Here is a 21,881-nt window from a genome sequence, read left to right as displayed (position 1 = left end):
TCAAATCCATTATCCATTTTTTCGCCCAGTCACCAATTTGTTTAAGTCCTCTTGAAGATTTTGCATATGATGTTGATTGTCGATGGTCATGTAGGAAATTGCATCATCGGCAAAAAGGCAAACCTTTGACGCGAGACCATCAGGCAAGTCATTGATGTAAAGCAGAAAGAGGCAAGGCCCAAGAACCGACCCTTGAGGCACTCCAGATCCCACTGCTATTGGAGAAGATTTAACACCATCCAAAACGACCCTCTGACTTCTTCCATTGAGAAAACTTTGAATCCATTTCAGATTTTTCCCCCTGATACCGTAATAGTCCAGTTTACGTAAAAGCCGCTCACTCATGTCCAACCTTGTCAAAAGCTTTTGAAAAATCCATGATTAGAACATCCGTTTGACACCCTGCATCCAACTTCCTGTGTAAATCGCTTGTGAAACCAAGTAATTGTTGTTCACATGACATGTTCTTACGGAAGCCATATTGCAGGGGAAAAATGATGTTATTTTCGTCCCCGTGCTTCATAACTTTGCTGGCTAAAACATGTTCCATTAGTTTGCAGCAAATACATGTCAGCGAAATGGGGCGGTAGTTTACAGGAGTAGATCGACTACCTTTCTTGTAGACTGGTACAACATTTGCTTCACGCCAATCATTTGGTATTTCACTTAATTCATATGACAACCGGAATATATTGCAAAGAATTGGAGCCAGAATTTTTGCCAGCTGCTTCAAGACTCGTGGAGTTATACCATCCGGTCCAGGGGCCTTGTATATCTTCAAACCACAAAGCAACTTTTCTACACCCTTTGATGTAAACAAAATATCCTCCATTTCTTCAAAGTCTGAGGTTTCCGGTAGTAAGTCATTCGGTATGGGAGTTTCCTTGGTGAAAACACTTTTGAACTGTTGGTTCAATGCTTCAGCTTTTGCAATCGGATCAGTGATCGTAATACCATCATTTTTTCAGTTCTCTTATTCCTGTATTATCAGTCCTGTTGTGTTTGATGAAGCCCCAAAATCTCTTCATACTCTCAAATTCTGTGGTATCTTCATCGATAGAAAAGAGAGATTCCACATAATTCCAATAAGCCCTCCTTAGCTCCTGTTGCAGTGATTTCTTAATTGCTTTCAACTCTTCCTCCAATTGAAAAGCGACTACCCCGTGGTTTCTCAATTTCATGTTCTGACTTTTTTTGTTCAACCTATCTCTCCTTTTGATCAACCTTTTAATCTTGTTTGTAATCCAAAGTATTTCATTCTTTTTGGATGTCATCTTATGTGGAACAAACTCTGCCATTCCCTTCTCTATTCCATTCTTGAACATAACCCAAGCCTCATTCACTGAGCAAAAGTCAAGCTTATCTTCAATTTCCTTGCCTACACCTTGCATGAAATCAGCAAATTTCTCCCAATCCGCTTTGCTGTAGATGTTGATTTTCCTTCTTACTAGCTTCTGGCGAGTTGGACAACCAGCAATTGTGAGAAGTGGGCAATCATGATCTGAAATGCCTGGTACAACTGAGACATCGGTGACTAACGTTGGATTATTTACTAGGAATAGATCAAGGATGTTTTCTTTCCTGGTTGTTTCCTTAACTACCTGCGTTAACCCATGGTCATCAAGCATAGAACCAAAAGCATGATGAAGCGCTGGGTGATGACATGCTTTCACCTGTCTGATTTCTCAATCCCATCCAGGTAGGTTAAAATCACCTCCTATGACTACCATATGATCGCGATTCAATTTACACAGGGATCGTTGAAGCTCCGCAAGACTCTCTTCGTCATTTTCATGAGGCCTGTAGTACGCAGCAATATGAAAAGTCTTAGATCCCGCCATGTTTAATTTACGCCAGAGAATTTCACAATCTGTTTCAAGTTCGATTTCTCTTGTAGCTACAAGTTCTCTCTTAGTAGCAATAAACACTCCACCATGAGGGTCATTAGGTCTATCTCTTCTCTCAATATGATACTGATCAGTTGGGAATACCTCATTATTATTGACTGATGACGATAGCCATGATTCAGTACCAATGACAACTTCTGGATCATGTATTTGCGTCAGAAGATGGAAAGACTGTTTTTTGGCGCGAATACTTTGGCAGTTGACATTGAGAATCTTAATGGAACGGAAGTTAGACTTCCTAGGTCTTACAACTTTTCTACTGGGTGAAGACATATGAAGTGGTGAACCAATATCACTCTGAGTGAATGACGTATTACTAACGTCATCTGCATTTTCTTCCTCCTCTTCTGAGCCCGAGTCGAGAGCATCAAAAGTGTTATCGTTAGACGAAAACCCCAAAATATCGCTACCAATCCCTGTCGTCATACTCGTTCCAATGTTATGCATTCCGCACTTATTGCAAATCCATATAACGGAGCTATTCCCTAAATCTATATATTCATGGTAGTTTAGATTAATGCAATGCGGATGGAACCATAACTGGCAAATTCCCTCACACTGGATACCTCCTGTTTTCCCTGTAACTCCTTTTCCACACACGCCACATATATCTTTAACTTTCCCCATAACTGCTAGTCTAGATATGAATAGGCCTATACTATAGAATTCTACATGAAGAGAATATTATGGAAAGATCTTACTTGATGCATCCTGGCTTGACATGTGATGCAATGTTGATATGAATCTACAAACCACAAATCCCTCGATCTCTTAATACAACCGATGAAATCCAATCGTTGTTTCCTTCCTTTAACTCTGATGACGTCACAATTGAGGATCGCGTTGATATCCACGACTCCAATGATGTCACAATGAGCCTGCGTCACTTGTCTGAAGTAGTGATATGATTCCACAAGGTATCTGGATCGCCAATACTTCAGGTTCTTTTACTCTGACGTCTAGTAGCTCTACGCAGATAAGGTAACGTTGGAGATAGTATTTACGATAACAATGCAGCAGTCAGTGCTGTGGGTTATAAAGCGCCCTCTGTCGTCACGTTTACTGTGTTCCCGCCAGAATCCTTCAATCTCTTTTACCATATGGACAGGAGCTGTGTCCCGAAAGTGACTCTGGGAAGTGAGGAAGTTGAGAATCCTGTTACCAAGGGAGGAATATTCCTGGAAGAGTTCTGTAACGTCGTATGAAATCTTCGTTGGAAAACAGGTGACATCGCAGACCTTGTTTCTGACGCAATCAACTACGTCTTTGGACGTGTAGAACGGTTTTTCGTTTTGGTTGCTGAGAAGCCATGGTTTTTCCGGGTACATTATGTGTATCAAGTCGTCTTCACACTGGATATGAACGAGAATTCCGCGAGGTTTGAGCATACCTAATAGCTGCTCCAGGGTCTTTTCTAAGTCATCAACATACAGAAGTACGAACTATGGATTGACGTTATCAGGTTAAACTTCTCGTTGTTGTGCCTCCGGTTGCAGATGAAGTCTTGTTTGGTTCCATGGAAGACTTCGGTCACGACAGACTTGGATAAGTAGAAATTTCGTATTTTGTCCTCGAACGCTTGGAGCATCATGCCGTTTGGCTCGACAGCAACTTGCGTGATTCGCTTGTAGTATCTTTGGAGGCGTTGCAAGATAGTCAATTCATGCTCCCCCAACATCCCGATGCCCAGAGCGCGAATATGCGTATCCGCTGTAAATGTCTCTTTCAGTTTTCCCCACACTACATTCTCGAACGTTTGGGTCACGTGTAGCAAAATCTCCTCCTTGCTTGCTATCTTTCCATTAAGGTAGGCCTCCTTAAAACGCTCTTCGTCATCGGTGAGAGGGGTCAGCGTCTTAACAGCATTGTAATTCTCTGCTACCCCTTGTGTGCCGTGGTTCTTAGAAGCCATCCTGGAAAACAGGAAGCAAAGACAAGATGTTACGGTGATGAACTCGTCGGACAGACTGGTTGATTCGCTAGAATAGGCCATATTTTGTTCAATCATTCATTTACAGTTTATATGCTAATGAAATGCCTAATTCTACGTGTATATTAAATACAGAATTATGTTGGAAGTTTCAACATTGAAATTAATTAGAGTAGTGACATAAAATCAGTCCATGTTGCTTTGTCCTAGGATAGGCCCATGAAAAAGAAAGAATGCTTTTCCTCGCTGCTTACCATGTGCCCTCATTCATATGGCTAATAACGATAATAATATTAATAATAATAGTAATAATAATATTAATAATAATAATAATAATAATAATAATAATATAATAAACAATGATAATGATAACAATAATACACACATATATATATACTTGTACATACATATTTTATACATTTTTTTTTTGATACGCATGCAAACTATACAATCTACACACCATTATATTCTGCCTCACTGTTGCCCATTTCTTTGTCCCATAATCAGTAATTACATGCAGTCATACATATCAGGCCAAAGGGGGTTCTACAATTCTAAAAAAAGAAGAAGAAGAGGAGGGGCAAGGAGGGAGGAAGGGATGGAAAAAACCCAACAATCCTCCTTTGCAATAGAAAAAGACTCAAGGCTTATAGAATAATTACCCCCCCCCCCCCCTGTTAAAAACTGGTTACGGGCCTGCATATTGATCTTAATGTTATAAACAAAATAATGAAATGATTAGTATTTTGCTCCGAAGTGTAGTTTTGACTTCTGACTACTTAGATCACACATACATCATGCACAACCTCAGAATATTGAGCGCAAGAATGGCCCCTGTGCAAGGAATGACACAATCACAGATACATCAGCAAAAGGGCCCTTGTAACTTCTTCTTTGGTGATAACTAGGTCTCATCTCCTCCACTGAATCATTTCAGTTTTATCGCATTTTATTTCTTTCTTCTCACATTTTCTCTCATGAATACATACATCAAAGATTACTCAGTACGAAAAGTTAACTTGACAAACACAAACAGATTTAAAGGTTGTGTACAGTACTGGTCGAGGTGAGGATTTAGCTTTTAACGTTTTGCCAGATATTCAGACACCACTCTATGAGATGTCAAAGAGCATGCAGTTCTAAGGGGTATCAAAAGTTTATTCGATGAAAATCGGTTTTGAAATGGCTGAAATATCCCAAAACAAGGTGAAACGAAGAAATCCTAAAAGCATGTTGCCTTTTATTATTAGCACTTTTTTGGATATCTTAGCAATATGAACACCAATTTTCATCAAATAAACATTGAATCCTTCATAAAATTTCATGCTCTTTCATATTTCATAACAGGCTTTTCATTATCTCACTTAGGAATGTTCAAAACATGAATCCCCGCCTCAACCATTACTGTACAGTCCCTTTAATGTAATAAATGTGTAAAATATACATTCCACCACATTATACCTAACCTTTTGTTACCTGAGATCATTTCATTTTTCAAAATTTGACAATGTAATATGGCAAAAGTTCATAATCATAATGCATGTGGCAGTAATAAGAACATGTACCCATTGTGTACATTAAATGTACAAATCACAGAATCTTAAATTGGAAATTGTGTAGACACAAAGTTTCTTCTACCATTCAGCAAAAGTATACATTATTTGATAATTGATACATATTCATTATTATCAATATTGATACAGATATTTTATTTCAGAAATACCCAACCTGATTCATGATAAGTAAGAATACAACCTTTCCGCTGTTGAAGTGATCTTGATTTTTATCTTATTTATTATTTTTTTTATTTTTTATTTTCTATTTAATTAATTGATTTATTTTTATTATTATTATTTATTTATTTATTTATTTTTTTTTTTTTTGGGGGGGGGGTTAAATGATTTCATTCACAAGTCTTCATCATTGTCTGGATAGCAGCTTTACATGCAAAGCTTGTAGGCAACCATGTATTATCCTGTTTGTACTTCCATCATTGAATTTTCAAGTTACATAATCATCATGGAATGAAAACAACGATTTATTAGTCACACAAAATAAGTTACTCATGGCTATGAAGCAAACATTAGTTGACTCAAAGAACCTTTAACTACGAATGATGAACTGGAATCAAGATGGTTATTAAAATACAGGAAATATTGGTATGAAATAGTCATTGTTAACGCTTCTTAAACATATACATTTCATTTCAACAAAGCTTCTCGTAAGTTCTAAGAATGCCAATGTCTAAAATAAAGACATAGTAATCTGACAGCTAGAGAGATTTTCAAAGACAAATGTAAATAAACTGCTTTGCTCAAGGGCAAAAGTGTTCTTCTTCGGGTTCGAACCTGTGACTGAATTAACAAGTTCAGCGTACAATCCTCTCTCTGACAGCACTCCCACTTCATTAATGTTCATTCTAAATAGTATGTTAATGTAACATACTTTTCACAGAGTGAGAATTTGTGTGAAGTTTGTCTTATTTACTGTTATTATCAGGGGTAGGTAAAACTAAGGAATATATAATACGAATGGGACCTGCAAAATTACCTCGGTATACCAGCTATCTTGATATATCTGACCATGTTATGAATTTCCATTGAATATACAGTAAAGGAGAACATGGAGAAAGGAAAGAAACATGAGATTTGTGAGGCAAATTCTCATAATACTCAACAAGCTCTGGTTGGGTGATTACAGGTGTCCTTGAATGTCTTCAACTACATCTTCTTGACAGGGTCGTGAAAGCTGATGTCTGATGCTTGAAGTCGTTTCTCACAGAAGGTCTGAAAAGCTTCTTCACCTTTCTCATATACATTTTGGAGATCCTTCATCACTGGGCTTGAAGCAACCTTCCCTGAGGTGATATGATACAGCTGATCAGATTCAAGAGAAGTATCACAGGGATTGACCATGTTAATGATGGTATACATAACACTTCTTACATCTTTTTCATCTCATATTTTCCTTGATTCATCAAGATCCTTGCGGGCCCTTGCAGACATTCTATGACCAGCCATCGCAGTATACTGCCTGCTAATTCCAGCCCTCTCATGCTGGGTCAAAGTCCACCTTTGAACAGCACCCTTATTGACAGTTAGTCCAGTTAGACCTCCTTTGGTCTTAGAATCACGGTTGGCTGTCTGTTCTATTACCTGATCACAAGCAACCTGAGCAAAGCCATATTCCTGTTGTCTCTGAACCACAAACTTTCCATTCTGGAATTCAGTATGAATGTCCGGATGATCAGCGCTCAGATTATTCATTTCAAGCCAATATGCAGACAGATATCGTGCATAGTTTACACGGTCGTACGCGAAACACCATGACATCATGGAGCGACCACTCGATAGGTGAAGATTCCAGTCAGCAACTCTGGTAGCTCTGATGAACAGCAGTAGTTGTTGCACCATCTCAATACAGCTACTCCAGTACTGGAATGTCAGGTTCTGTTTGCTGTTCTTGTCCACAAAATCTGCATACCTCTGGAGGAGACAATTAGTGATCCCTTCAGACTTTATAGCAGTGTCAAAATCCCTTGGAAATGCAGCTTGCAGCTCTAAAGCATTGCAAAACAAAAGGTCTTGCTCTTCATTTGGCTGAGTTTCGATAAAAGCTTGCCGTCGTAATCTGTGCAATGCCTCACAAACGATCTTGTGACTCCTTACACTGCGGTTGTAGTGATGGCCACTGCACACACCATTAATAGAACCTGGTGCAACCAGCTCAGATTCAATGAGGATGTCCTTTAGACCATCATTAAATCATTTCCCAATATGAAGTATTGGGAAATATGAAACTCTCCCATTCGAAGTATAAGTCTTTTCATGAAGACAGGACTTTGCAAACGGATCTCCTGGGCCTTAGGATAAATTGCCTGGTCAAACACTACAACAATCTGTTTAAGCCAAGCTTGTTTGCGATGCTAATACTTCTTTGCAGAATTGTATTCACTGTGCTGAGATTAGTAGGACTAGCATCTATTACAGAAATATATCCAATAGTTGAGGTTGATGGAATAGAATCTCTGTGCAGAATGGTATTAAAGCCTGTCTACCCAGGTAAGGAATCAAGATTGGTTTCTGGTACCTTGCAAAGAAAGTAAGCATTATCCAATGTCCGTGCATCTCCCTGCGTCTGCTCATAATGTGCGAGCTCTACCAATATACCCTGACCATATGGCTCTGGACCTGCCCTCTGTCCTCCAGTGTAGAATTAAATATTTGGAGTAGGTGGCTGAAGTGATCTCTTCCTCGATCTTGCTAAAGAAGGTTGTTCTGGTTCTTCTGCAGCAGTCTGATCTCCATGTTGAATAATAATACCATTGATATTGTGAGTAGTGCTCTTTCCCGACAGTGTGTCTTCCCCATAATCATTATTGTCCCAAACTAATGTAGTATGTATGTGGGGTCTGATGTTTGGTGGAATGTACTCGTCTCCTCTTTTGCGCTGCACCTCTGAGGACTGCTGAATTTGAGATGCAATGTCCCAGGCCATTCAACAGCCCAATTAACTGAGCTGATCCAGTCATGTTGCGCACAGACATTGCCAAAGCTGAATGTTTTGGCATCGATCGTTTTTCCCTTCATTCCAAGACTGATGATGTCCTGACAAACAGACACAATTTTGTTGCTGCTGGAAGCATCTATATTCACACGGGAACCCTGTGGGGGAATATAACTTGTGATGCCTGTTGTCCATGCCAGAAAATTGAATAGCTCATCTGGAACTATGTCATGAGCTGCTTGTGAAGTCAAGTCCTTGCAAGTTGGTGGCCACTTTAGTGGAGGGGTGGCATCACATGTGTCTTTGATGGAATTCTTAAGTGCCAGAGCAGCATTGTAGAGGGGCCTACATTCCAATTGTGCTTCAATGCTGTTACTTGTAGCACCCATTTCAGTGTCAGTGTCAGTGTCTGTATCATCAGCACTCGATGAGTGGTTCACTGCTTCCTCTGCAATTTTTGCTGTGGAAAGGTCTTCAACAAACACAAGATCACTTTTATTACTTTTTGATGATTTTACAAATTTAAGGAATGGATAAGAATGTTGCAATCGTCTTTTAGGACTGAACGTTTTGTAGGATGGGATTTTCAAGCCCTCCTCTTTTTCTACAGACTTTTTGAACAGGTAATTCAATTCTGTTAACCTCAAAATTTCCCCGTTTTTGATGATTCTCTCCTCAACTACAGTTTGGCAAAAGCGTTTGTATCCCTTGTCATGTAAAACAACATCTTCAGAATTTCTCTCACAAGTTTTATTAAGAAATCTAGTGTATGACCGAAAATAACTCTTGTTATATCTTGCTTCCAGGGCCACTAAATCTTTCCCTCTGATGTTGATAAGGAGAGCCTTATCTTTCTTCATCTCAGCTGCAGTGACTAGCTTACCAGCTGTTATAGTTTCACAGCAAACTAACTGTTCTTTTCTCTTTTTTTTTTTTTTTTTGCTGTGAGCTTCCGCAATGTTCTTGTCTTTCTGGCAAATAAGACAACATACTGGCAGTAGATGGGAGGATCTCGAAGCTGCCACCCTGGAATGGGATGTCTTTGATCACAGGAGTCTAATCTGACAAGGTCCTCATACCTTCCTTGGGAAAGTTTTGGTCTGCTTTGGTATGCCTGACCTGGAAGCTTAACAGTCTGTGTTTGGTTTCTACATTGATGACCCTGGCCTACGGAGAGGGTGTGGAAGTCATCTTGCAAGTGGACACTCTTAACCTGCAGCTGTTTGAAGGCAGGCCAATCTACTGTTACACCCTCTTCTGATGTCCTTGTCCAAATTATGCATACTTCCTGGGAGTAGGACTTCCATGACATGTTTTGGGCTTGGACACATTTTACCCTGTATGGCCTTGGGTCTGATCGTGATTCCCCATGATAGAGGCAAGGTGAGCAGGGTGCAGAACCTTGTGTGACTTCGATATTTTTGTTCAATGTGTGAATGAATCGAATCGCTCTCATTTTGGCCATGGCTGGTTTCGAAATAGTGAAATGTTTTACACAGGACATGCCTGGATTCATGAAGGAATGCCATGGCCATTCCTGGCAGGACAGAATTTCGATTTTGGCCAGCACAGCCATCACTAAAGAAATCGACTTAGAAGATAATCCAAGAGGTATGAGGCGATTTCGTTTGAGCCTCTTTTGGTGATCGTTTCATTTTGAGAAGCTGATGCCCTCTCTTGATCCCAATTCATATAGTGTGTGGTTGTAGCAGGCAAGTCTTCTTTTATATAAGACCTCATTTCTGTTTGTTTTGGGCAAGTATATTACCTGCTGGAGATCAAAGATGGCACTGGCATAGTCATCACAAGAGGTTGCTCGCTGCTTGCTTTTTGCCGTAATTTACAATCTGTCTCTGCCCTGTGGGCAGTGTACACAGGCTATAACTCTTCCTTCTGGACACCCTGTGCATTTGTGTAGTTTGAGCACACTCCACACATGTCTTTCTTTGGCTGGTGTATTTTGATTTTCATTTACTTCATGACTCCCACATACGTGCTTTCAGAGGCACACTTCCCATTTTCTTTCACAAACATTTCATACATTTTTTCTTCGTGAGTTCTGGGCAGACATACGTGTAGTCAGAATTGGCACGACAGTTATGAGATGGAACTCTCGGAAATTTCTGAAGATGCGCAAGAATTTTTTTCCCCTTGTGTTGGGTCAAGGTTTTGTTTACTCCACGTTTATCCTTCTCAATAGTACCTGTCTTGTTGTTTGTTTTTGCCAAAACGGTTTGTACTTGGCGGGTACTAATTGTCAGCTCTAAGATCTGTATTTATCTACGACTGACGATAAGTCTGGTTCTGCTATGAGATACACTGTAATTAATACACTTCAACACTTCGTGAGTTTACTGAACAAAAAATGCAGCTCTTATGCTATTTATTTTTCCAACAAGACTTCATGAACAAAAAATATATTTTTACAATACTTTCCCACAAAAAAACCTATTACAATTGCGTTCGTATTTACACCAAAGAAATTATAGAAACGTTCAGGAGCAATCCAATGAGATAATATAATATGCTAATAAATCCTTTCCTCATGTAAACACATCCTAGACTAATCTTATAAACACATCCTAGACCCGGGTTGAATAAAATACCTGTGGTTCAATACTTTACTGTGCGCACGTGTGGTTTCTATGTATACTGTCCGACGGGAATGGGGGGGGGGGTGTGAACGAGTCTGTGCGGTAATGCAGAAGTTGCCTGGATAATCGCGATGTCGAGGATGTCGTCCGGCTGGAGGGAGTTGTCGTCGTGTCGACCGAGATGCCACCGCTTGCACCGGAGGACTACCAAGGTACGGGAATTCTGTCAGGGTAGCGGGAATTGCCCTCACGCTAACCGAGATGCCGTTGAGCTAATGGTGATGCCGTCAATATGATGCCGTTGAGTTACCTGACGGTGATTCCGCCGAGCGTATTTGCTATGCCGTCGAGATAACGATGGTTCCGTCGAGATAACGATGATTCCGTCGATGTAGTGAGGATTCCGTCGAGCGTATTAGCGATGACGTCGAGCCCAGCTCGTCAGTGTCGATGTCTGATTTGGTGTTCAGACCCTGAAGTAATGGTGAGGAGGAGACTTCAGCTGTTGTCAGTGCCTGCAGCATGTCTTGCGCGTGCCCTGCCCTAATGCGTGGGGCTGCTGTGCCATGACTCTCCTGCCTGAAATGCAGCGCTGCGTTGTAGGCCGATCAGCTACCTCTCTACTCCTATCACCAGTGAGTTAGAAGAGCATGTCTTGCTCTGACAGATGTTCAGATCCAACTGATTTTCCCTCCAAATTTACTTTCCTTGTCGCCTCTAATATAACTCCACCCTCTACTGTGCTTAAACTGGTTCCAACTAGCTTTCCCCTTTTTATTACATGTCCCTTTTCTTTCCAACTAATTCCTCCTTTTGGCTTTAAACCTATCTATCCCAACTATCTCCCCCTAACTAAATACCTATTCTCTCCTTTTCTACATTAGCCATTCTACCCTGACTCCACTGAGCCTCCCTCTTTCTTCCACACTGTCCTTTCTCCCTAACCACTTCTCTCCACCTGGCTTGCCCGATTCTAACTTTCTATGCTGTTTACGCCTGCTGTCCCCATTTCCCACCTGATGGCTTGCCTGAACAAAGGAATCTCACACATTCCACACTCGCACTCTCAGTCACATCGTGACACTAATCCCATGTGTCGAGAGAAACATTTGCCTGCAGACTTGTAGCTTGTGTCCAGGATTAAAAGGACTGGGAAGAAAGTAGGTTATCTTTCATGTCTTTCGACTTTCTTTCTATTGGGAGCACAGCTGATATGTCTAGCTATGTATTCCCTCTGTCCTTTAAGGCCACCCAAGTTGTAGAAACCCTCTCATACATTTTTCACCATTTTTGTGGTGATTCGATCACATTCAAGCTTTCTGACTTTGCTCTGGTGAAATCTGCATCGTGTGTAAGGCAAGAACTTTCGACCAGTCTGTTTCCTCGACTTTTCTGAAAGGTAGTTTTCCCCTTTGTTGTGAAGTTCCTTGACTACGCTGTTTTGTTTTTGTTTTTACCAGGGTTCGGAGGATACTATTGATATGGCCTCGTTGAGCACACTACATGTATGCCTACCTGCAGGGAGTGAGCTGGAAATTGTCCCATTAACCTCTATGACCTTGGAAGGTTTCACCTTTAGAGGATGACGCAACCTGATTCGGGCCTTCCCAACCTTGCCAGTAGTGGGGTCTCCCGAAAACATGCAGGTCACTCCCTCCTTCTTTCTCATAGTACTCATCAACAACTTTCTGGGCTGAGGAGCAATGTGAAGACTTCAAGTCTTCATGCTCGGATGGAGGGTGGAACTTCCAATTGTGAAAGAAAGTTTGGGCCCAAGTGGGCCCTGCAGTTTCTGCCAAATCTCTGAAAACGTTGGTCCCAATAATGAGGGGTGACGAGCAGGAAATGGGGCATGTTGCTATGGCAGCTAAGACGTTGACTGCCTTGTCTATGCCAACAAGTTCAGGGGGAAGGATGATTGGTATGCATGTGTACCCTTCATAAAGAACAGGCTGCCCATTTGCACCTTCAATTCGGAGGGCACCATCCACTATTTGTTCCAAAGGGTACCTATGGCGCAAATTTGAATCATAGAACTGTTTTTGTATGGTAGTGATAACACTGCCGCTATGTATGAGACATGTGGTAGGTATATCCCCTATTACACACGCGGTTTCACAATTCATGGCTCTCCTACTAAGTCTTGGGGTAAATTTACATTGTTTTGTGGTTCATTTTGTTTATTTTGAGGGCGTCTTTTGTTGTGTGGACTCCTTGTCTGCCCCATGACTGGAGTCACTGTCCGTTTGGGGATGTATTGTTCTGGCCTGTGGTGCTGGAGTTCATGGCATCCCATGCCTCCATCATTCTTTGTCGCTTTTCAAGATTTTGCTTTTTCTTTTCTTCATTGGGGGGATTTGTGCATGTCTTGTCTACATGGTTTAGTTCCCCACAGTTATAGCAAACAATTATTCTAAAGGGGCACCCGCCGTGTCCCTTAATTTGCTGGTGTGGAGGGCTGAGCCCGTGTGTTTTGTTTGGAAGAAGCACCCTTTGATTTTTTTTCTTTGGGGAATTAGTGCTGCTGCCATTTGGGGGTGTTGGGTGAGATTGAGAGTGGGCCGGCACTCGTTCATAGAGGCTAAGGTTTTCCATCTGCTGTGTAAAACTTCGTGCTGGTGGCCGTGAGGCTGGCTTATGTTGCGCAAGCTTTGCCTCCCTGGTAGCCTCAGCCCCTCGAATGATGTTGATGAGCCTTGAAAACGGGGGTGCAATTATTTGGTTGTGAACGTTAGTCACGGTGAGGATGTACTCATCGTGACATCCCATCATAAACCTATCAAACAGCTTTTGTGTTGCTGCCTCGGGGAAAACTCCCCAACCTCAACCAGCTTATTGACCTTTAATTGAGCCCTTTTCAAAAAGTCAGAGGGCTTTTCATTTTTGTCTTGGACCATTCCCATGAACTCCTGCAATAGCAGGTTCTTGTTTTGTACCTTTCCGTAAATCCCGTTAAGGTACGCCACCAACTCGGCAGGAGAGCACGTGCTGCTCACTTGCCTTTTTGCCGGAGAGACAAGTCGGGTGATTACCTCCCTGCATTTTGTCACCTCGTCAAGGGAGGGCATTGTGGCAATTTCGAGGGCAACATCATGGAATGTTTGTCAGTCTACCTTGTTTAACTGGCTCTGTACCCGAGAAAATCCCAAGTCTGGGCAGGCGTGGGGATGATTATTGAATACTATATTCTTGGGAGACTCAGAATTCGGAGGAACAATGGAGCTGCTCTGTTCAAATTTGTGCCCCTGGATTAGGGTCTCCAGCTCCTCCCGGCCTAAACCTGATTCCGCCAGAAAACTTGCTAACGAGTCGGCAGTTGGAGGAGAGGAAGTATCCTGCACAGGGGAGTCGGTTTCAGTTTGAGATGCAATGTTTAGATCAACACAAAATACCAGACAAGATATATCAAACAACTTCAATGTCACAAAATAACCAATAGAGTCTTCAAAGAATGTGGCACTGAGTGGTTCACTGGAGCAAGCAAGTTCTCGATCTCAACCTTTGAGTAACTATATAGAAGCTCCACGTCACAATTTAACAAGGAAAACAATCAAAATAGCAGATCAATTTGCTTACAAGTATTAGAAAAGTAATCAGCCAATATCAAAATATAAACAATCAAGGTGAGCGAAAGAAACTTCAGTGAGTAAGAGAAAGAACAAGGGACTAGTTACAATGATCCGTCGCAAAAGTAAGTACAAGGAATCAGCATGCAGAAGCTAACCCAAAAAATGGAGAATCATGTGAAATAGAATCTGCCTCAGTGACTGCAAGACACAAGGAAAATGCAGGCCAAAATATTGCCTTTCTGGTCATTAAAGCAAATCAACGAGCATGAGCAAAACAATCCATGAACACAATCACAAACAGTGCGACAGGACCAAACTAGAAAAGAAGAGAGAAAGCAGGACAAAAATGAAACATCAGATTTATGTTGGCTTAACAAAACCAACAGTCATAAGCCTGAGAATCAATAAATGAGCCTCAGTAGGTGACATAAATAACAAGTTTGCGAGAATGACAAATAACAAAGCAGCAATTGTGTGCAACAGCATTGAAGTAAACTTGAAGCGGTACAAAAAAAAAATTGTTCACCAACAAATAACTTCAAAAGTCAACCAAATTCAATGCTTGTGTGAAATAACCAGCATTACACCACAACACATAAGATTGCTCCACCAAGAGAGAGACCTTTCACACACTGGTGAACCTCCACAAAGAGTTTACAAAACAGAGGAGACTGAGAGAGTAACAAAATGAGAAAAGCAAATTTACAGTGTAAACAGGGCAGAATGACACATTCCTTTAAACCCTATGGGGATGAAACTGACGAATGGGTCTTACTCTATGAATGAGCTATGATCTAAAGTATGTCAGGTCGAGTCAAGGTCAGAACGCACAAGTCCATGGCAGTACGTTTGAGGTCAATAATGGTCAGTCAATATAAGACGCAAGTACATATAGCTGTTAGTGTGCAGAACAGTAAGGAAGGGGGAAAATTTGATCAAAAGCTATATTAAGCAACAAATGCAAATAATTAAATGTATAAAAAAAGTAAATTTTGCAGCATAATTTGGGTAAATGAAATCATATGAAAAATAATTCTTAAAATTATGACATATGAACCTCGCTCTGCTACCAATTGTAGCACCGGAAATTTTAGGGTGGGGGAGGATCGGTTAATTTGTTGAATCAATTATCAAACAAATGTATTATTAATACGCAGCGGATGTCTTTGACATTATTATTAATGAAGGAATGAAAAGCTGTTCCATTCAGCTTGTCCCTAAAGATGAAATGTAGAAATATACCCCACCTTTCGGCCTACTGGTAACTGGAATTAAACATCAATATCAGACTACACATACAATACTCACAATTACAGTCATGAATTATCACATCACTAACCAAATTCATTCACTACACACAATCATTCATACTTTACTCAGTAATAATCATCACACTTAACATCCTTATATACATTTGACACTGCCTATGAAATAGGAGGCATTGTTTAAAGGAATAGATTATCCTTTATGCCGTGTTAATTAACTATCAACATAATTTATATACATTATTTTACAAATAGGGAGTATGAACTCCAGATGCTTCTAGTCCCACATGGTATGTGTGTAGTAAGCATCATAACCGAAGTTACATTTAAAACTAAGTTCCACTACTACATATCAAATTACAATACAACTGATAAAGGCCTAACATTAGGGGTTGTGCCACTAAGGCATGAGGGTCTCAATGATTTATGTTTTCGGGTTCATCGTATGGGTTGTGTGGATGTGGATGGCTGGAATGGGTGAATAAAATAATATTTTAACACCAATCTGGCATCAACTCCTCTCCTCTCAAAAGTTAATTCAAATATGCAGTGTTTATAATCAATCAATATATTAAATATTTTACTACTAATTCACTGAATTATCATTTGTCAAAAATCATTGCTTAGAACTAAGGGTTAATAATAATTTTAAACTTATGCAATCATTGTCTTGTAGGGCTTTTAATTATAACATTCAAGCTCTGACCCTGTGACATTGATGTGTCAGATAGAAGAGCTTATGTCTATCTGATTGACTAGACAATGTCACTATTTGGGTTTATATATGATTATTTTGAAGTGCATCAAATAAAAAGTCTATTTCAAAAGTTATGCATTTTGGGCAAATTTGGAATAAAATGTTCCACGCAGCTGCATAGCCATAAACTAAACAATGTGCATTTCATATCCACTTTAACAAGATGTGGGTGTTAGTCACAAACATAAAGTTTAATTCATGATATAATTTTACTAATCTGAAAGATATGACACCACATGGTGCTCTGGAATAATTGAATTGCAAGTGGTATTTAAATCCATTTATATCTCACTAAATTAATGCCATCCACAAATATGAATCAAATATGTTGAAAATATAATTTACAATAGTCAAAATAAGCGTAGAAATTATGTATTTGCTTACCTGGAATGGGTGAAAATAATATTCTCAAAAGTTAATTCAAATATGGAGGATGAGAGTACATGTAGTTCCCAGATGCTGAAATGGGGGCAGACCCTACCATTTCTCCCGCTAGAAGGTAAAACTGCCTGAGAATATGGCTAAATACCAGGTCATGGTAAGCAAAATACACAATGATGAATTACATATCAAAATTCATTGAGTAACCCTCTTTGACACAATATTAACAAAGTGATATAGTATCACTAGAAATAATTAGATTAATTACAAAACAAAAACTTTCACATCTAAATAACATGGTACAGTCTGCATATATTAAAACAACAAGTCAGAGAGTGACCTTCCTTTCCTCCAGTTTCATCGTCCTTGCGGATTCTCGAGAACAGGATGAGTCATTTTTTCTGGCTGCTGTACTCCACTCCATGAATGGAGGACTACTATGTGCTTTTTGTGAGCAGGGGTGCCTGTGTGTTTGACTTTGGTTACAAAGTATTAAGGCACATAAACTCTTGTGATATGCAAGGCATGGACTTAAGATTTCTCTTTTAGTCTGTTGGTTACTGTATTATAGAGAATCTTGGCCTGCTCAAAACTAGTGTAAAGCATATGCTTAATGTATAAATCAATAGCACATAATCATAACCATCAAAACAGTAATATACATAATATAGCCAGCACTTGTGGCTGAAATGACGTCCATCATACATTTACAAATATGATGTGACTATACTCTCTAAAAAAAATCGAGTGAAAATTTTCACTCTAAAAAGAGTGAATACAAAAAAGAGTGAATTTCGAGTGAAATTGGAGTGAATTTTGAGTGAAAATGCTCATTTTCACTCATTTTGGAGTGACGTCAGGGATCACTCCAAAATCTTCGAGTGATCCCTGACGTCACTCCAAAATGAGTGAAAATGAGCATTTTCACTCAAAATTCACTCCAATTTCACTCGAAATTCACTCTTTTTTGTATTCACTCTTTTTAGAGTGAAAATTTTCACTCGATTTTTCTTAGAGAGTAGTATAGCCTGTAGCAAATATGACTATAACTAGTCAATGATAAATAAAACTATAATGTACCCTATAAAGAAGGGCTACACGTGCGTGTACTTGTACAGTGCACAGCAAAATCATGAATATTCATGTGGTTTGGAAAAGTACGGGACTAAGAAATACGAGTGTAAAAAGGTCACTTTTTCTCCTTAGCCCAGGACAAGAGCTTAGAACGGGATTTATTGACGAGTGTAAAAAGCTGAAAAAATTGGTACGGGACTAACGATAGTCCTGGGTCAGAGAAAGTACGGGGTCAAGAAACACAAGTGTAAAAAGGGCTTTTACCTCTGTTACCTTTGATGAAGTGCAAATACGAATTAGCTAGATTGCTACCCTTTCTCCAAGCTTCTCCCTCATGCCATACTATGCATGTCTTTGGACCTGTTCATGTTGAAGCAAATGTTTCATTAAACAAGACTAACTTCTTGGCAAAGAAATGATCTTTAGAGGGTAATTTAGGCGTAGTTATGATCTTCTGCATAAATATCTGCAGTGACTACAAGAATGTTGCTGTCATCTTCCACTTGGGCACAGTCAACTTCCATTGCCTTTCTTGCTTGGTTTGCTCGTTCTCTGTGTTTATGATACATCAGACACTCCTCACAAGTGCAATCTTCGCATTGGTGCTCTTGTGGACCATCTTTGTGGAGCTGTTTGTGCTCTTCACATTTTTGACATTGGGTACAGCAAGCGATAAATCACAACTCTTAAAAATTCTCCTGTAGTAGGAGTAGGAGCATGCCTGGTTTACTTTCTCACAAAAGTCAAGATGCATTTGTCTCACTGTGAGTTCTTATGGTAGGATTCTGGGATGACGCGCATGATCACACTATTACTGTGACACTTGAGGACGAAATGACTCAATGTGATCAATAACTTGCTGTCTGTACTCTTCTGAATACTTGTTGGACGGTTCATGGAGTCCTCTCCTATCACCTTCTGTTCTAATGCCCCCGAGGTTGGAATCTCATTTACGTTAGAAAGTGCAAAATTGCACCACTTTGTCATTTCTGTAGCCAAGAGTACTAAGGAAAAATGATTTCCAAACCTTAATTTCACCAATCTTCCAAAGCAAAGTGCAAGTGCGGCATGACTCGCTTTCACTGTTCTTAAGCACGCTTTTGGGGACCCTACGGACGTTATTCGAAATCCAGTCTCTTCGTCTATTGTACGAAAGCGACCAAAATTTCTCCCAAATTTTGGTTCTTTCATCGTGGCTAATCTTGTCCTTGCACCGTGCCCTACAGCTGCAAAGTGAGAGCATAGGATGCTTGTGGATGCTGCGTGGTTCAGGTCTGTGCCTCAACTGTCAGACGTGTCTTAGCTGGTAGGAAGAAAGAATGAAGAAAAATGGTAATTTGCGTTTCGAAACAAAGATTAGAAAACAAAAGTATTTGCTCTAATCAAGAATAGTTATTCTTTGACATAAGTATTTAATGCATATAGGAACACAGAATTGCTTGTGAGCATCGTCAGTGACTAAAGATTACATTATTATGATGCTAAGACTTCGAGAAGTGTAATTCAAATTCATCTGTTTAGATCTTTGATTATATCTCAGTATTGGTGATGTGGCAGGCAGGTCGCATGTGTGCAGGGAGAGATCTCTTCTGTGGGACATGTGGTGGACCCTTTCATTATACCAATAGGGGAGGGGTATTTAAATGCTTATAAAGACTAGTGTGTCAATTTGCCCTGTTACAATACATCCCAAAGAGAAAGACTGAATTATTGATTATGTTGTTGTACAGGGTGTGGATCCTCACTTCAGATCATTACCATACAAGAAATAATCCTACTTCCCGGTGACCAACCTAATATTTGCAGTAAAAATTGGAGTTAAAACATCGAGCAAAATATCAACTGAACTGTCATAATATTCCGACATTTCAAAAAGTGTGTTCCCTGCACCTGAGCACATACTTAACCCTAACTAGGCCGGGGCCTACATCGCGACGTTCCGCGCGATGTATCGCAATCGCAAAAAGCTATCGCCGCGACGTTTCATGACTTTTTTCTTTCGAGTCTTCCGCATCTTTTGACACCAAATTTGTAACGCCCGGGCGCGCGATTCCGAAGTTACGCATAAATATGTACATGCATGTCAGACCAAAAATTGCTCAAAAACGTGAATTCGTGTAGAATTTCAATGCAAACTGTGCTTACAGGCAAATTTCATAAGAGCATGATTATTTGGTGTTTTATTGATTAAAATCAATGAATAACATATTTTCTTGCTCAGAGCGATGTCGCGGACAAATTTCATCGAAAAAACAATGAAAAACATAAAGTCAAAAAACAAAGAAATACATAAGAAATTAAAAGAACAATAAAATACTTAAGAATTTTTTTCTGATATCACAATTTTTTTTTATTACATTTGCTAAGGACACTAAAAAGAATATTGACACAAAAAATGTGCCTGTTTTGAGCTTTATTTTGTGATTTATACCAAATAGTCTGATTTCATGCATCATTATGCATAATTTAGCATAAGTAATAATTTTTTGAAAAATTACTTTCAAAGTACTTTAGATTACATCATAGGCAATGTGTGTGCCAATTTTCGTCGCGATCGCGCGGTCGACGGCCGAGATCTGGAGGGGGGACTGGGAGCCCCCCCCCCCGGCTCATAGCCCGGCCCAGTTAGGGTTAACTGTAATAACTCTTCAGTGTTTGTAACATCACGATAACTGTGCGATAAAGTGCGATTTCTTATTTCTTCCAGACATTGAATCGTGTATGTTTTTGTTTTGCGTGTATGTTTTTTGTATACAAATAGACTAATAAAATGGAGTATATTATGCTTCCCATACTAAATGTGGGCACTGTGGAAGGGGAGATGGTACCTGCAATTAGTGAGTAGGTGTAGGCCTATAGTCTGCCCGGTGTACTTATTATGTACATGTATAGGCCTAGCAATCTATGCGTTACGGAAATCTAGTCATTATAATTACGGTAGTTCAACCTTATGAATTCGCCAACAAATCGGGCAGAGAGTTATAATTATGTTTGAAGCTCTTTCTGCTGTGTTTGACAGCGTGTGTGTGTGTGTGTGTGTGTGTGTGTGTGTGTGTGATAGTGTATACGTGTGTCTAATGGTTGGAATATGTACACCAATATTATACTGGGGCACTTCTTCAGTCACCAGTAGTTGAATAGACGCAATGAACCGCAGGTCGCAGAGTGCGTTTAAAATGACAATATTATTGTTGGTTTGAGTGCTCAGAAATGTCGGATGGACATTTCAATATACCGTACAACTTTATTGTAAGGCCGTTGCAAGTGTGTGTATATGCGTGGCAAACAGGAAAAAAAAAAGAAGAAAGCACCGTGGCTGCTCATAATGACTCTATTTTAGTCGTGTGTTTTTACTCTCAGGCTTGACTGACGAGCCCAGTGCAGATAGAGAAAAAGTAATACGCATGTGTCTTTAATCTGGAATCTGAATTACTTTGTACCTGAATTACCTATGACAACGCCCAGTAGATCAGAAACTTGTAGACATGGTAGAGGGACATTCAACATACCCAATCCTGAGCCTGAATAGTTCAATGTGATGTATCTACGGGATAGTCAATAATTATGAAATCTGGTTTAGAGTTATTATGCTTCTGTTTCCAGCGATTATCGAGCTTAGACATGAAGGCGTTGAGTGATGTTTTCTCAACAGTATCACCACAAAGTCTATTCCAAGAATTCATTGTTCTCTGCCTGAAAGAGTTTAATCCGACACCTTCCTTTGACTTAAGCTTCTGACCGTGTGTAACTTGATAATTGATTACTAAGAGAACACCGATCAAAAACTTCCACATCATGCATAATGAAGACTTGAATCATACACTTGTATCTGCATGTTCACGTCTGTATACTGTATGGGTGGAATCCCCGGAGTCTCTCAGAATTTTTGATCATGTCA

At 39.9% G+C, this 21,881-nt stretch overlaps 2 pseudogenes; both read right to left on the bottom strand.

Annotated features, from left to right (window-relative positions):
* Window positions 1-2,875: 2,875 nt before the first annotated feature.
* Window positions 2,876-3,819, bottom strand: LOC139714143 (histamine N-methyltransferase-like; annotated as a pseudogene).
* A 2,738-nt stretch (window positions 3,820-6,557) lies between these two features.
* On the bottom strand, window positions 6,558-13,241 carry LOC139714142 (uncharacterized; annotated as a pseudogene).
* Window positions 13,242-21,881: the final 8,640 nt, after the last annotated feature.

The sequence above is a fragment of the Diadema antillarum genome, unplaced genomic scaffold (assembly GCF_040938485.1).
Source record: "Diadema antillarum isolate AM-2024a unplaced genomic scaffold, OU_Dant_1.0 seq00002175_RagTag, whole genome shotgun sequence".
NCBI lineage: Eukaryota > Metazoa > Echinodermata > Echinoidea > Diadematoida > Diadematidae > Diadema > Diadema antillarum.
The sequence above is the reverse complement of the archived record's forward strand: the minus strand, read 5'-3'. Positions and strand labels throughout refer to the sequence as shown.